At 41.1% G+C, this 14,190-nt stretch overlaps 1 protein-coding gene across 3 annotated transcripts in view; it reads right to left on the bottom strand.

Moving 5' to 3' along the window:
- Nucleotides 1–13,013, bottom strand: part of fam49a (family with sequence similarity 49 member A) — a 30,831-nt gene extending 17,818 nt beyond the window's left edge. For 2 of the 3 annotated variants that reach the window (XM_072362478.1, XM_072362479.1), the window contains exon 1: nucleotides 12,884–13,012. The gene's annotated coding sequence lies outside the window, so the exon portion shown is untranslated. Of the gene's footprint in view, nucleotides 1–12,883 lie in introns of all 3 variants that reach the window. The other variant, XM_072362477.1, reaches the window with a different exon arrangement.
- Between the last annotated feature and the right edge of the window lie 1,177 nt (nucleotides 13,014–14,190).

Genomic DNA, 14,190 nt, shown 5'->3' with positions numbered 1-14,190 from the left:
GGAATCACTTTGTTAAAGCAAAATACTATTTCATGTCTGTTAAACTGTATTATATTTGGCATTTGTCATAGATGTAACTAAAGGAATGGGAACAGACTCCATGTCTCCGTGACAGGTTGCTAGTAACAAAGTGCCTAAAGACACTATTCAAAATTGTTTTTGGTCAGTTGGTTATCAAAAAAAAAAAAAAGACACGGTCTCCTTGACGATCTCTGAATGGTGACTGGTGGACTGAAAATGAGCAAAAAAGCAGTCAACATCTTAAGAAAAACTTTGAAAGACCTTCAGTAAAGAAGAACCACTGCTCCAGACCACTTTGAAAGATTAAAAGAAAGTATGACTCTTTGGAAGAAAAATATCAGTCAATGAGGGATGGCTTACAACTTTTTCTGATTTTAGATAAAGCGAGAATGTCAGCAAGTCGTTACGAATCGCGCCAACCATCTTTCCTTAACCTCATGACGTCTGTGTTCGAGATCAAGGAAAAGCATTTAGAAAAAGACAAAGGAATTATTTTATCTTCTAAGAAAATACACAAAGCTCTCACACCAGTTTGGAAAATATTGCAATTTGTCAGAAAAGAAAGCCTACATAACAGTTTTTGAGTTTTAAAAAGAAGAGAATGCCTACTGAGAACTCTCATTTCCATTTAAGTCAAATCATTCACTTGTCCTGAGGGACAAACAGGCTGTGACCCACTTTCAGCCAAATCTCATTGTTTTCCTAATGCTCCATTTAAGATTGAACAATCAAAATTTGCCTTAATCCAGAATTTACAATGACTACCGCGAATGCAGGCAGCTGCAGGGAAAGCGTAACCTCGTCGATGTCACTTTTGCTCACCACTCGGAAAACTCCTGATTGTTTTTGTCTTTTGTTTCTCCATAAAACTGGAAATGGGACTCCCAGGCACATACTGCGATTGGTGAGACAGCTGTTGATGTCCGCGGGACTGAATCATAAATCAATTATCTACATGAATGAGCATCATGTCCATCACTTGAAAATGCACATTTCCAGAATGACTCCTGGTCATGCAACAACAGTTGGCGTGCAACTGTGTATGTGAGTAAAGAGTAAGCACAAGTCCCAGGTGAGATGATCTTTGGCTCATATTGTCCAGCAAGGAGATGGACAAAGCATGTTGTGAATAAGAGTGCAAATGTCTTTGATGGCAAGAAAAAGTCCCTTCAGCAGCCTTAAAATGATGGAGAGAGAGAAGATGAGTGAAGGTGACTGAGGAGGGGGGAGGAACATATCTGGTTCAGGACAATCTGCCTTCTGCTGCTGACACCCTTTAACGGTTCACACAGGAGTTAACCATTTAGGAGGGTTCAATGAGCTGGAACGCAGCAACCTTTCCATAAGTAAACAAATGTATGTGTGTGTGTGTGTGTCTGGAGTATCTTTGTTCCAATCTGCTCGACAACAGCTTATGACTTGATGAGTGGTTATACTGTGAAATATTTGTGTGATGGCAAGTACCTAAATTGCCTTTACAATCATTTTCAAACAGCAAATGCTTTCATTTTATTCAAACTTGCACCTGTCTCCAGCCCTAAATACTGCTTTAACACTAATGCACATAATGGTCAACAAAAAAAAAACAAAAAAACTTTCATTTCTTTGTTGATGAAACAGGAAAATGTGCGAACGTATGCTCAACTACTCTACCAACCCCATCTTGTTGAAGGAGTGCTGAAATGTGTGGGAACTGTGGTAAGTTCCTTTGCTCTCATACAGGTAGAGCGCAGCTTCCTGTCGGTTACTGCACAATCACTTCACTATTGCTATTTCTGTAAACACCATAGTTCCTCTTTGCCGATATTTCTGCAATGTCGGCAGAGGTTGAGTTAAGTTAAGGAAGATCATTAATTACAGGGCACCAAATGAAACCAAGGAATAATAACCAATCATAAAAAATTATCACGAAACACAATAATTCAACTGAATTCATTAAACTATCACTCACTTCGACTTTAATAAACACTATAGTCTGCTATGCTAAAAAAATAGAGAAGCAACTACAACACTAAAAGACAATAAGCTATAAGTGTAGGTGTACAAGTGTAGGTAGGTAACTTATGACTTTTGTGTTCTGTGTGTGAATCGGAGAGGATAAAGAAAAACCACAGAAAACGGAGGCTGTTTTTATGTGAGCAATGAGGTCACAAAATGGCAGCCGTGACCATCTGTTGTCTAAGGATTTGTTGCCTTCCCAGTGTTGAACGTGAAAGCCTCAGCATACGTGGTGCAACGCACCAAACTAATCATAAGTCGAGTGGGATTTTAAAATCTCTTTCCTGTGACCAGTTTTGGTTAAAAGAGCCAATTCAACCATTTGTGTGCGATTTGTGTTTAAAGGTGCCAGGTTAACTGGAGGAGTATCATTTTGCATGCAAGATCCGACATTTTTAACATTGTCAATATCAATACAATAAATAAACAATAAAAATGATCAGATAATCAACTTATAAGAAAGAAAGTCTTTGTTGCTCAAACCTCCTGGACTACTTTGTGAGAGGGAACCTCTTTCTTCCTGCAAAGTTAGCACCTTCACTAAATTTGTGTCATCTCTTTTTGGGGAACTCCAAGCTGCAGGCTCAACATGTCACTTCTGAAGAGGGATTCTCATGCAGGCTTTAGATAGCTGCTACATGAAAGTAGGAGAAAGATAGATGGGTGCTGGCAGGCTGCGGCGATCACGAAGGTTCTGGAGAGTGACTTGAGATCAGCAGGCATTGTCCTCTCTGCTGGTGAGCAGAAGATGAAGTGATGCAGCCTCAGAGGAGAGGCTGGAGAATCAGGCTGAGGAAGAGGACACAATGCCACAAGCTTGGGAGTCTGTCAGTGAATTTGTGGGGTGTGGGTACCTTAAAGGGGAACTCTGGTATTTTTAAACCTAGACCTTATTTCTGGCATGAAATACGTTTATCTACTCTCCGAGAACAGTTTGGTGAAAGTCGGCGTAAATAAACTGTGCTCCAGGGGGGCGTGTGGATGAAGTGGTCCCAGTAGAGTGCCTGTGTAGAAATCCCTCCGTTAGCTCTCCTATAGCCGCAAGTAGCCACATAACAGCACCAACGAGCTAACAGAGCTATAGTACACGATTGGTTCATTCATTCAAGTATTGGTGAAATAAAGACAGATAATGCCTTATTTAGAGGCTGCATCGTCCCTGCCCCGTTCACTCCGTTATGTGGATATACGCCGATCGCGAGTTATTTAAATAGCTTCAGATGGACGCAGACTTTCGCCAAACTGTTCTCGTGAGTAGATAAACGCATTTCATGCCAGAAATAAGGTCTAGGTTTAAAAATACCAGAGTTCCCCTTTAAACCAAAGCTGATGAAGCGAAACTGACTTTCAGAGTATAAGTCTAGTTTAATCTATATATGAATGATTTCAGGTTGTGCTGTCCCTAACGCTCCAACACCAAATGCAGTCACATTTTGTAGAGGCACAGAAAAAACCAGCCTGCTGAACCTGCTCTTCAGTTTGTGGAATCTGGTTCAGCTGATAGCACATTGAGTGCATTTGATCGACGACACCATTTCTTCATGCAAGTCTTGGTGTGTACAATTCAAACAGTCAAGCGATTGAAACATCGAACCAGGAACATAATGACAACAGTCTGTTAGCAGAGGCGGAAAAGTCAGTGAATTTGGTAATAATGCTGTTGTAAAAATGAAAATAATTAGATACTTAACTTTAGTATCAAAATATTAATTTGTTTTGACCATCCTAATCTGATGATTATAGTATCTTCCAGAATGCTGCTAGCATCAAATTTCAAACTTGTCACCAGTCCATCTCTATGGACTTACGTCTATTCGATAAGGTTTCAAACGAATGAACAAAGATTTAAGTTTCTACTGCACTTTTCTCAAGATGAGGTTTGAAAATAAATAATAAATACAAAAATGATAAAATAATAAATCAGATGCTAGATGAACGCTCTCTGCATTCAGTTAGCTTATTCTTCTTTGCTTTAGCAGGAGTATGAGGAAATATGCATTTGTTAAGAACTCTTTGGCATGGAGTACACTTTACAAAAACTCATAATTACAGATTAGTAGCTTAACATAATCTAATTAGAGGCTTCACCCTTACACAAGAGCACCTCAATGTGCTTGCAGTGACACAGAGTATTGTACATTTTACAGTCCTGTGTCCTAGTTCATTAACTTCAACTACCTTGTTTTTCTCTTTTTTTCCCCCCTTCTTTGAAATAAATGAAGAGAAATTATATATGCCTTACTTTGACACTACAATATTATCCTGACCTATGTATTCATATCCCAAATAGACGATTTGAGTGTTCATGTGTTATGAAACTGTCGGCTGTGAAGTAAGAAAGACTGTTTCATGTTTAACCTGTCTGTGTGCTAACCCACTGATTCGTGTGTCTGTTAAATCAAACCATTTCCTCTTAAAAAGGGACTTTGTATAAACTGAACGAAACCAAAATCAACACCACTGACTAAAATATCTTGTGTTTGGGATTCTCTAGGAAAATGACAGGCAAGCATAAACCAGTTGTTTAAATGGAGTCTCGCTAGCAGTGTTATTCAAAACTCCTTTGCAGGACCAGTGACGACAAACTCCATGGACTGCTTCTGTTTTTTCTTTGTTTCCTGTTCTTCTTGATGATAGTTCACGCCCAAAAGTTCCTGTCCATTAAGGTCAGCACAACTTCTCCGTGAACATCAGGTGTATACAGGCACCAAAACAAAATCCCCAAGTTGTGACCTTTGGCCTGGCAGAATCAGAGCATTCCCATCACACCAGCACAAGCATCCTGTTTCCTTCAGAAAATGCATTACCAACTATTACAACAACTATCATAAAAAACTATTAATGCTAAGACTAACAGAATAGCGAGAGGCACCTATTTATCAAAGATGGGTTATAGATTTCATTAAAATAAAGACCACTAAACCAAGAATGTACAAAAAATTATTTCATTAGGCATATGAGAAAGCCAATCAAACACCACAGGCTGCCCTCACACAGAAACAACAAAACTGGCCTTGGCGTTCTGTGTCCATTTTTAAAACCCCTCTGCTGTTTTGACTGGCCAGGAAAACAGGCCTTCAAATTGGGTTAGAGGAGCTGCGTCTCCCTCAGGCTCGCTTTGCTGGAGCGAATGTGACAGCACGGTGTGTTGGGGGGGTTGAGCTCAGCTTCAGGGGAGGTTGGCTGAGTTTTGCCCTAATATGGACACAGGCCGGGGGGCGGAGGGGCGCTTGTTGGGAGGCAGGACTGGGATGGGCTGGGTGGAGAAAGAGAAACCTGCACAGCACCGCCACCACAATGACAGCCTAGCTTGCCACTTCTGTATCACTGACACTTTTAATCTTTCTACTTGACATACCAGCAAAGGATTGAACTGTTTTAGTCCACCAACTGTGGTCTAAATGCTGGATCCACATTGAAGAACTCTTAAGAGGTCACTGTGGGGGTCTTGCACTGGTTCATTTTAAAGTACTCAGGTTGGTCTCTGAAAGGCTCTCACTGAGAAACAGTGCATAACAAATCTCTCTCTCTCACACACACACACACACACACACACACACTGGTGTCACTGTAGCAAAGAGCTGAGCCTCCTCCACAGCAGCAGAACTCAACTTAAACTGCTGGCTCTGTGTGCCCCCTGGTTCAGCCAGCTGGGCCTGCTGCCTAATTTTACACTTGCTCAATACAAACTCACCACTATCCCTTCTTCACATCTGGCCTCTGGTGCAGAGGGAGGGAGAGGGAAGCTGATAATGGCAACAGAGACAAAAGCTCACAGTTTTTCTGGTCAGAAAGCTGAAGAGAAAGGGAGGTGTCAGTGGACGTAGTAAACAACTCAGAGGCTTCTGTCAATGCCGAGACAGAGAGAGAGGGAGTGGGAGAAAGATTGAGAGACTGCCAAAGCATGTAAGAGTGCAAGAAGAGAACAATAGATGGAGGAAAAGAAATCAAGGCAAAATGCAAGTAGGAAAGTGAAGGAGGCAGTTGGTATTTGGAGAGGAGGAGGAGGCAGAGTGGCCGTCTGGCTACTACCAGCTACTGCTGTGTAGTGTGGGACTCCAGGCGTAAAAATTCCTCCTACGTCTCTGTTCAATGCCACTTCTGTTCTGCCAAGTTCGGCATGTCAACAGCACTGCAGATACAAAGGAAACCATGTCTGAGTGTGACTGACTCTTGTGTTAAACTACTGTTAACAAGTGTGTATGTGACTGAATTAAGCAATCTTCACTCATACAGGCTCTTTCTCTTAGATTTGAGCAGCCAAGTTAGACATCCTTAAGCAGCAGGACCCTAGAAGATTATCCCAGCGTGGTCCAACAAAACATGTTACTGCTAAAGATTACCCAACATGGATAGCATCAGTGAATTCTGACTTGTTGCTTGAAATAACTCAAGCATAATCACCATAAATCATCCTACATATAACGTCTTTTAAAACTAGTGATGCATTGAACAATCTTCTGATGGATGGAATGGCCCATTTCAGCTCGACCGATGATGACTGGTGTCTAACCACTCAGTCCCATCTGTATTTGAATCTGCGACTGTCACATTTAAACACGCAGTTTTCGTAATGCGCACAGCGACACGTCACAGTCACACAAACACTGAAATGTTCTCAGTACAGCAATTTTTCACTCAAAGTTCACAATTTGTTCCATTGTCCTGGTTAATTTACCTACATGATGTAAGTGTATATACACACATCGAAGAATGAAACGTACTGCAACAGCTTCATGAGCACACACAGTCAGACACAAGCCAGCAGCCTCTGCTATCTTTCTTGATAGATAAAAATGGGAGGAACAGTGACAGTTTATTTTTAGCTAAATATATCAGGTGAGGAAATAGCTCAAAAGGATAGCATTATTATTGCACTTTTCTTTTTTAAAATGGAGAAAAATACCTCCATAACACCAATAATGGTCAGTGAAATCAAGTTTCCTCACCAATTGAATTAGTTTTGAAACTTAAAATGGAACAGTGAACGCTTCCAATTCTAAACCCGTCGGGTTTCCATCGGGAGGAAGGGGAAGGGACAACGGTCAGGTACAAGGAGGCCTGCAATGGACACCCAGGACACCTCCACACTGCATTGAGGTTAAGGTTCCAAGGGACGAGCTACAATTGGAAGTCATAGAAGAATTCGTGACTCCCCCTTACCTGCCTTACACGTGACACCTGCTTCAAGTCTGTTTAACCCTCAGGATCTGGCACCAAGACTGCATTGGTCCCATATCTGGCAAGGCCTAGGAGGGTGATTTGACCACCAGGAGCCCATCTTGCAATAACAGTCATATCCCGCCAGTCACTGATAAACTCCAACAAATGTCAGACAGTGAAAAAAACACGAGGTTCAGGCAGCAAGTGAAGTGGACACCTGCCTCCTTCAGGAAAACCCTTACAGAAGGCATGCAGAGACCAATGGTGTGTGGTCAGCTGAAGCCAGAGAGCCAAAGACCCCCATAAACCGCTGCACAGCACAAACTTATAATCACAGTGACATTAAGCTGGAAACTGCCCAAATCTAGTAATCTGCACTGATCAGTTTTTTCTGCTCGTAATCCCTCCAAACGCAGAGCAAAAGGACATAAAATATAGTTGCTCATAGCACAGAGAAATGGGCTCAGTTATTGCTGCAAAAACAGTTTGTACCAACATAGTGAGTAAGTCATAGGGGTGTTCCATATGAAAACAAACCTATTCATGGCTTTCCATAAACATTGGCTCTACTGTGAAGGATCAGTATAATCACCTTGTGTTCTTTACAGAGTCCGCCTTTGATCTCTTGACATCAGATAGGTCTGATGGCTTGACAGGGCCCAAGATGAAGAGAAATAGTTTCCATCTTTACATTGTGTTTACTTTGTTACATGCTGTAAATGTTGTGTCCCTGCCTGGGAAAGCAACAACAGAACACAATGTGAGAGAAAAGGAATTCTAATGACTGAAAGTACAACTAGTGCTGTGTAACATGTCAATGTTTGCCAAATTTTAACGTGACTCATTTCAGTAATTGTTCATCAGTCATTCTTTTACACACACACATTTATACACACAAACACAAGGGCTTTACAATTGATCAGTTGTGAGCTGTTGTACTCTGTAGTGTTCAGAACACTGCAACATGTAACAGAAAATCAGTTTTCTTACAACAATGTCTGGACCTCCAACAAATTGTAAAATCAAATGATCAAACTAATAATCAGCATTAATCACAACAATGAGGGTCAAAGTTGGAGCTATTACTCAGTAGCTTTCACATAGATATTATCAGTTTCAACAGCCCTGCACTGACTGTGTTGTTTCAGTCCCTCGCACTCATTTTCTATAGTACAGAAAAACACTTCTCTTGCTGAAGCGTGACAGATGTCCTCCTGAAAACCCTAATATGTTCCATTCACACTGCAATGAACAATAAGCAACTGTACATTTCTAAGTTCCCTCATTTGCTGTAGTATACAAGGGTGAAGCCAAGCTGAAAAAAGCCAGACAGACAGTAGGCCAATATCCTTTTGCAAGCTGAGGAGATGAAGAAAAACAAGTGGGTCGAAACACCTCAACAATTTCCATCAAAGACTGCATTTCATACATTCAGTTAGTGGTGGATTCTGTTCTGCATAATGTTGTGTACGTGCATCGCATTGTCTATATCACCTCTCACACATCTGAGTGAGGTTAAGTGGCTGTTAGGTAATTTCACCGCATAAAACATGAGGTGGAATTCAAGAAGCAGAAGTGACTCACCTTTTACGGTTTAAACTGAAATCACTTCTGTACGACTAATGTCTAAATCTGATTACAGATACAATACAAAACTATTTTTTTCCTCGCATTTTTCCCTGCAAAACAGGCTTTCCAATTTTCCAGTGGCCTAGAAAGTATGATGCTTTGGGCATTTGTGCATGTACCGCCAAAGCAAGGGAGCTTGTTGTTGAGAGCACTTTGCATTTTAGATGACCGGGCTGACAGGTTACTTATCTGATATGATGAAGCATAAAGCAGGCCTTTGACGCTATAAACACAAAACACAAATAGTCCATATACTGCAAGCCCTACGAAAAATGAAGGCTGTTGTGCACTGGTACAAACCTTTACAGAGTATGGGTTGTAAATCATCACTATTATCACAGTTAGCCAAACAAATCAAATCAAACACAGCAGAAGTGGCACAGGAGCAGCTGAGAGGTTGTCTACACACAACAGATCAGACCATCCAATAAAAGAGAGTATACTGAGATTGCAGCACACACAGACTTACAGAGAGCTGCTGTCCCACTGACAGGATGTGAGCAGAAAAAGTGAAACGTGACTGGGAAGTGTGCAGGGTCATAACAGCAGCACAGTTGAACACACACTTGTTCTCACAGACAAATAAAGGGACAGGCAGACAGCTAGTTTGGGCTGAAACAGGAACATGGTGTTGGTATTTTACTGCAACACAGACATGGACTGCTGCACACAAATGGCTGATTTTCTGGGAGCAATAAAACAAAACAAACAAAAAAAAAACCGGTGGCTGGGAAACATTATTGCTGGTGTGGTGAACATTGAACGCTGACGGCTTATGTGTCAAAACATTTTAATCTTTTAAGACAATAAGCTGTTCGAACAACCAGGATTTATCAATACTCCTTTGCCAAATTGTGAGCCTGAAAAGACTTCTTGTGTGACTGAGCGCTCGGTTAAGTAAGAAGTATCTCAGTAAGTCCTTACAGAGTGACAGAGAAACCAGGACCACAAACTGAAGCAGCTCATACCCTTTTCCAATCAAATGTTGAACCATAACTATAGTCCATCATTGAAGGTAATTTAGTGTCTTAAAGCCTATTTGCCCACCCGACAGGTGGGCAAGCACTCTTTCAGATTTGATCTTCCTTCACACTTCACATGGTCTCCCTCTCTCACTGTCTGTCACACCCACCCTAAAAATCTGTTAGCTGAGCATCTGAGCCTCTGGAGCCAGTGAGAAGTGTGTTGTGCTTTCCGTTCCAGCCCAGATGGCAGCATTGGCTGAGTCAGCAAAGACTGGTGGGCCACAGTAAACTGGATGGTTATTTGATGAAAATAAGAGGGGAGACAGTACAAAGAGCCTTGGGCACATCTTAGCCAATTTGTTCTGTCAAATCAAAATCATGACCACCAATTGCAATAAGAGTGTTCTCTTTAAATTATTCAAATGATTAAGTGAAAGGTGTCATGTTGGCCAGTAAACACCCACTGTGTGATTATCACTCTCTATTGAGGACTGACATGTATAAATAAAAGTGTGATTAAGTGTGCCAAACGGTGTGGTGCTGCAAGCTGAGCTCAGCTGGCATCAAAAGTGAAATAATGATATGAAAAGGCTTCCCACTGCGTGTCAAGCTTTAATCTCACAACACCATGCCGGTGTCAGTGCTATCTGGAAATCCTTTGAGGTCTTTAATGAAGCATCACCAAGCAGGCTGTGATTCATAGCTGGACTCGAGCATTGAAAAATTGCTGCTGCAAGCGGTTTCACGTGGAGTTTAAGAGCAGCTAAGCTGCAAATATCACATTACCGTTTTCCGGCTTGATGGAAGTTCTTGCCGCAATTTTCAGTAGCTGGATGCCTCTTTGTAATATGACCCAAATGGCTGCAGACAACGCATTTCCCTACATCAGAGAGAAGCATCAACACCAGCTTGTTCCCCCAGTCTCAGGTGGATATTTGTTAAAACGTGACAACGCACCCTCAGCCCGGAGATGATGGGTGTTTTTTTAAGGGATGTAGAGATGAAACTTTACACTTGTTTGCCACCTCATTATAACGAGCCTTCACCTCTTGTTCTAACATTCTAGCAGCAGCCTGTCGGTGAAAAGAAACACGAGAATGCAACACAAAGGCTTTCCTATGTGCTTTGCCTGGGGCAAATTGTAAAGCAGTGGCAGGTTAAAAACCACAGTGTGAAAAAAAAAAAAAGAAAAAAAAATGTCACAGATCAACAGTGTGCAAGAGACCATATCCTGTTTTTCTGTCACAGGAGAAAATGCTGCACAGAGAGACAACAGACGTGTGAGTTTTCTAACTACCAGTTACAGCTCTGCCAGCCTGAGCGGAGTTTCAGCCACAAAATAAAAAAAACACTGCATTCAGATTCTGCCAAGGCAAATTTGTTCAAGTTTTATGCTATTCTGAATCCTCTTCTGCAAGCTGCATCAGCTTACTTTCTGATCCACAATTCCCAAGAGCAACAGAGAATGTGACACGTTTACATAAGCCACAGACTTGTAATAAAAGGAGGAGGCAATATACTGATTGTTTAGGTTACTATGAGAATATTCAGTCTTATCAATCTTTGGTCATTCCACTACAGCCTTTCAAACATTATAGTGAATCTTATCCTTCCAAATAGAACAAGTACCATATTACATGCATCTTTCTGGCTATAGTAATACTGTGGCAACTTCCTTTTAGGGATAGGCAACATCCTGCATGCACCAACTCGTATAAACCATCTAAGTGAACAGTGAGGGATACAATTGGACAACTCCACACAACGAACATGCAAAGCATTTCAACGTACTCCAAGAGCGATCAGGTCAATTCACGACAGCCATTGTTCAAGTCCCTGAATTCAACCAGCATTCCAGAAATGCTGCAATTACACCCCTGCATACTGACTGAAACAGGACAAACATACACACATGTGCAAACACACACACACACACACACACTTGTTGAGAAGTGCAGCTGTTGCTGTATGTCCTGTTGTACAAAAGAGCGCCATTTCAGTGCAGTGAGGCCTCTGAAAAAGCACTGTCCAATCATAACTGACACAATCTTACTGGTCTCAATGTTAAAGTTGCCACCAATACATGTGCAAAGGAGTGGGTGCACTGAGTTTCAAGACTCATCACATGGCCTAGTGCACAGCTCAGTGTAACAGTGTTCCCTAAAAGAAACCCAATTCCTGGACAATCACTCATTTCTCAAACAAAGCTGAGTTAATTTAGGTACCACCACCTATCAACCCATCTTCAACCCTGAAGTGATTCCAAATACAGGGCAAAACCCATCACGTGGAATTATATGCTATTTATGGATGAAATAAAGAGCATACTTGAAGAACATCTCACTAAGAAGAGCAGTTATTAATTCAGCTTATGTCAAAAGATGAGTGAGAAACAGCAGCAGTTATCTGATATTCACTGCAGCAGACTGAAGCCAAAAAGAGCTATGAAAATATGGCTTTTCGCCCAGTTACACGGACTGAGATATTCACAAATTACAACACTATAAAGTAGAAGTATCTTATTCCAACCACCTGCTTGTGAATAGGCAATATAACCTTAGTCAATAGTGAACTCCACACAGTCGTAAAAACGCAGAAATTGCGGATGATAAAAGTCGGTCAACTTTTTCCGTACTGGGGTCATAAAGCATTTCCCACCACTTAGTCAGCCAGTCAGTCAAAATAACTAAAAAACAATATAATTTGATAGCTGGATAGCGAGGAAATTTAAGTGAATTGTGGCTGAAATTTGGCTACGAGTAATAAGCTAAGTTAACGGGCTAGCCAGACCGCCTGCTAGCCAGCGCTGCTGTCAAGCACTCCTGGAAAAGGTCTGAGTCCAAATAGGTCACGAGCGCTGATAATGAAACTTGTCTCATGCTCACAGTACAGCATAACGGTACCTCAGGACTAATTCCTCTACGGAAAAAGTGGCTAAAGTTGACCAACAAGTTCGCTCTTCCTCCCCGGCACACCACATTCCATGTGAATCGTTTGACAGTCATTGATGTGACGAGGATATACAATTTGGCACGAGACCGAGTTAAATTAAGCCCATTTCACACCCTCTGTACATGAAATTAAGTTGGTTAGTCAACGTAACTTACCAGTTTATCCCTTGGGGCAGTATTTTGCAGAAGGTAAGCACCCACGTCTGGTCTGTGTAGTACTTACACCGACCTTGGCAGCTCTGCGTGTACCCAGCAGCAACAGTCAGACAACAACACTAAAAACTTACCCCGCCCTCTGCTATGACACCAGAAGAAGTCCGGTGAAAAAAAAAAAGAAAATTAGATTTAAGTACCGCCCCTCAAATTTCGATTGGTCAATTTTAGGGATAGTGCAAAATAAGCCAATTAAATTCACTTTTGATTTTCCTTTGTCCAATAGCTATGCGGTAAATTACAGTGGGTAAGCAAAGCTTTCCTATCTCCATGATAAAACTGGAAAGACATTAAAAAATTTTAAAAAAAGGTGATAGTTTGTTACCTCTCGGGCCAAAAATGATATACATTTTTGACAATTTTCTTCCCTTATGAACATAATATGCAAATTATAATAATCATATAAACAAATGTCTAATTCTTGAAAATGCGCATACACAAAGAAAATAAGTCTTCTAATTAATTGATATCCATTCCTCAATAAGATAATAAGTAATATAAGTAATATAATCTAAATTTAAATATCATGGACTTATGATGGGCTCAAGAGCTGCTAATGCAATCTAACCAAATACTGTGTTCACATAACAAATTGGAGCTCACATTATAGTAAATATCCAGTTTGCATTGCAAAGGTTGGACTTAGAGACAGTTTTGAACGTTTTTGTGTTTTTTAGTGTTACTTGGCCCAGAGGGGAACTGTCACCGGACTGTGGGAGGAAATGCAAAGCAACAGGAACTATCACACATACACACTTACATAGACTGTAAAAATGTCAAGGTTCTATACTAAAAACATTTATTCTTCTCAGTGCAAGGGCACATAAAGCTGCATGCAGCCTTACCAGGCTGCCACACTTGCATGCCTGAGCCTTGAGAAACCTCATTGTTGTCACAAGTGTGGTTTAAGGTATGCACAGGGTAAATTTCCCTGGAACTACAAGGCCCAGTTGAGTTTGTTGATAAGGGGGGAGGGTGTCAGTGCACACACATTTAGCAGCACGAGGGTGGTTATTGCCATGGAGTTTAATTTCCTTCAGAGTAACTATACAAACACCCAGATAAAGCAAAATATAGTTAGAACATATTTTTTTGTGGGAAGACAATACGGTAGAATCATCTCAATGTGTTATCAAATCACGAGACATGTATTGGAATAGGTCCCTCACCTGAGGTTCAAAATCAAGGAAACTCTTTCGAGCTGCACCCTTGAATATAGTTTGCAGCATAGAGATGGTAATAGACAAGTT

This window comes from Leuresthes tenuis, unplaced genomic scaffold (assembly GCF_036924035.1).
Source record: "Leuresthes tenuis unplaced genomic scaffold, fLeuTen1.0.hap1 SCAF_13, whole genome shotgun sequence".
Taxonomy (NCBI): domain Eukaryota; kingdom Metazoa; phylum Chordata; class Actinopteri; order Atheriniformes; family Atherinopsidae; genus Leuresthes; species Leuresthes tenuis.
The sequence above is the reverse complement of the archived record's forward strand: the minus strand, read 5'-3'. Positions and strand labels throughout refer to the sequence as shown.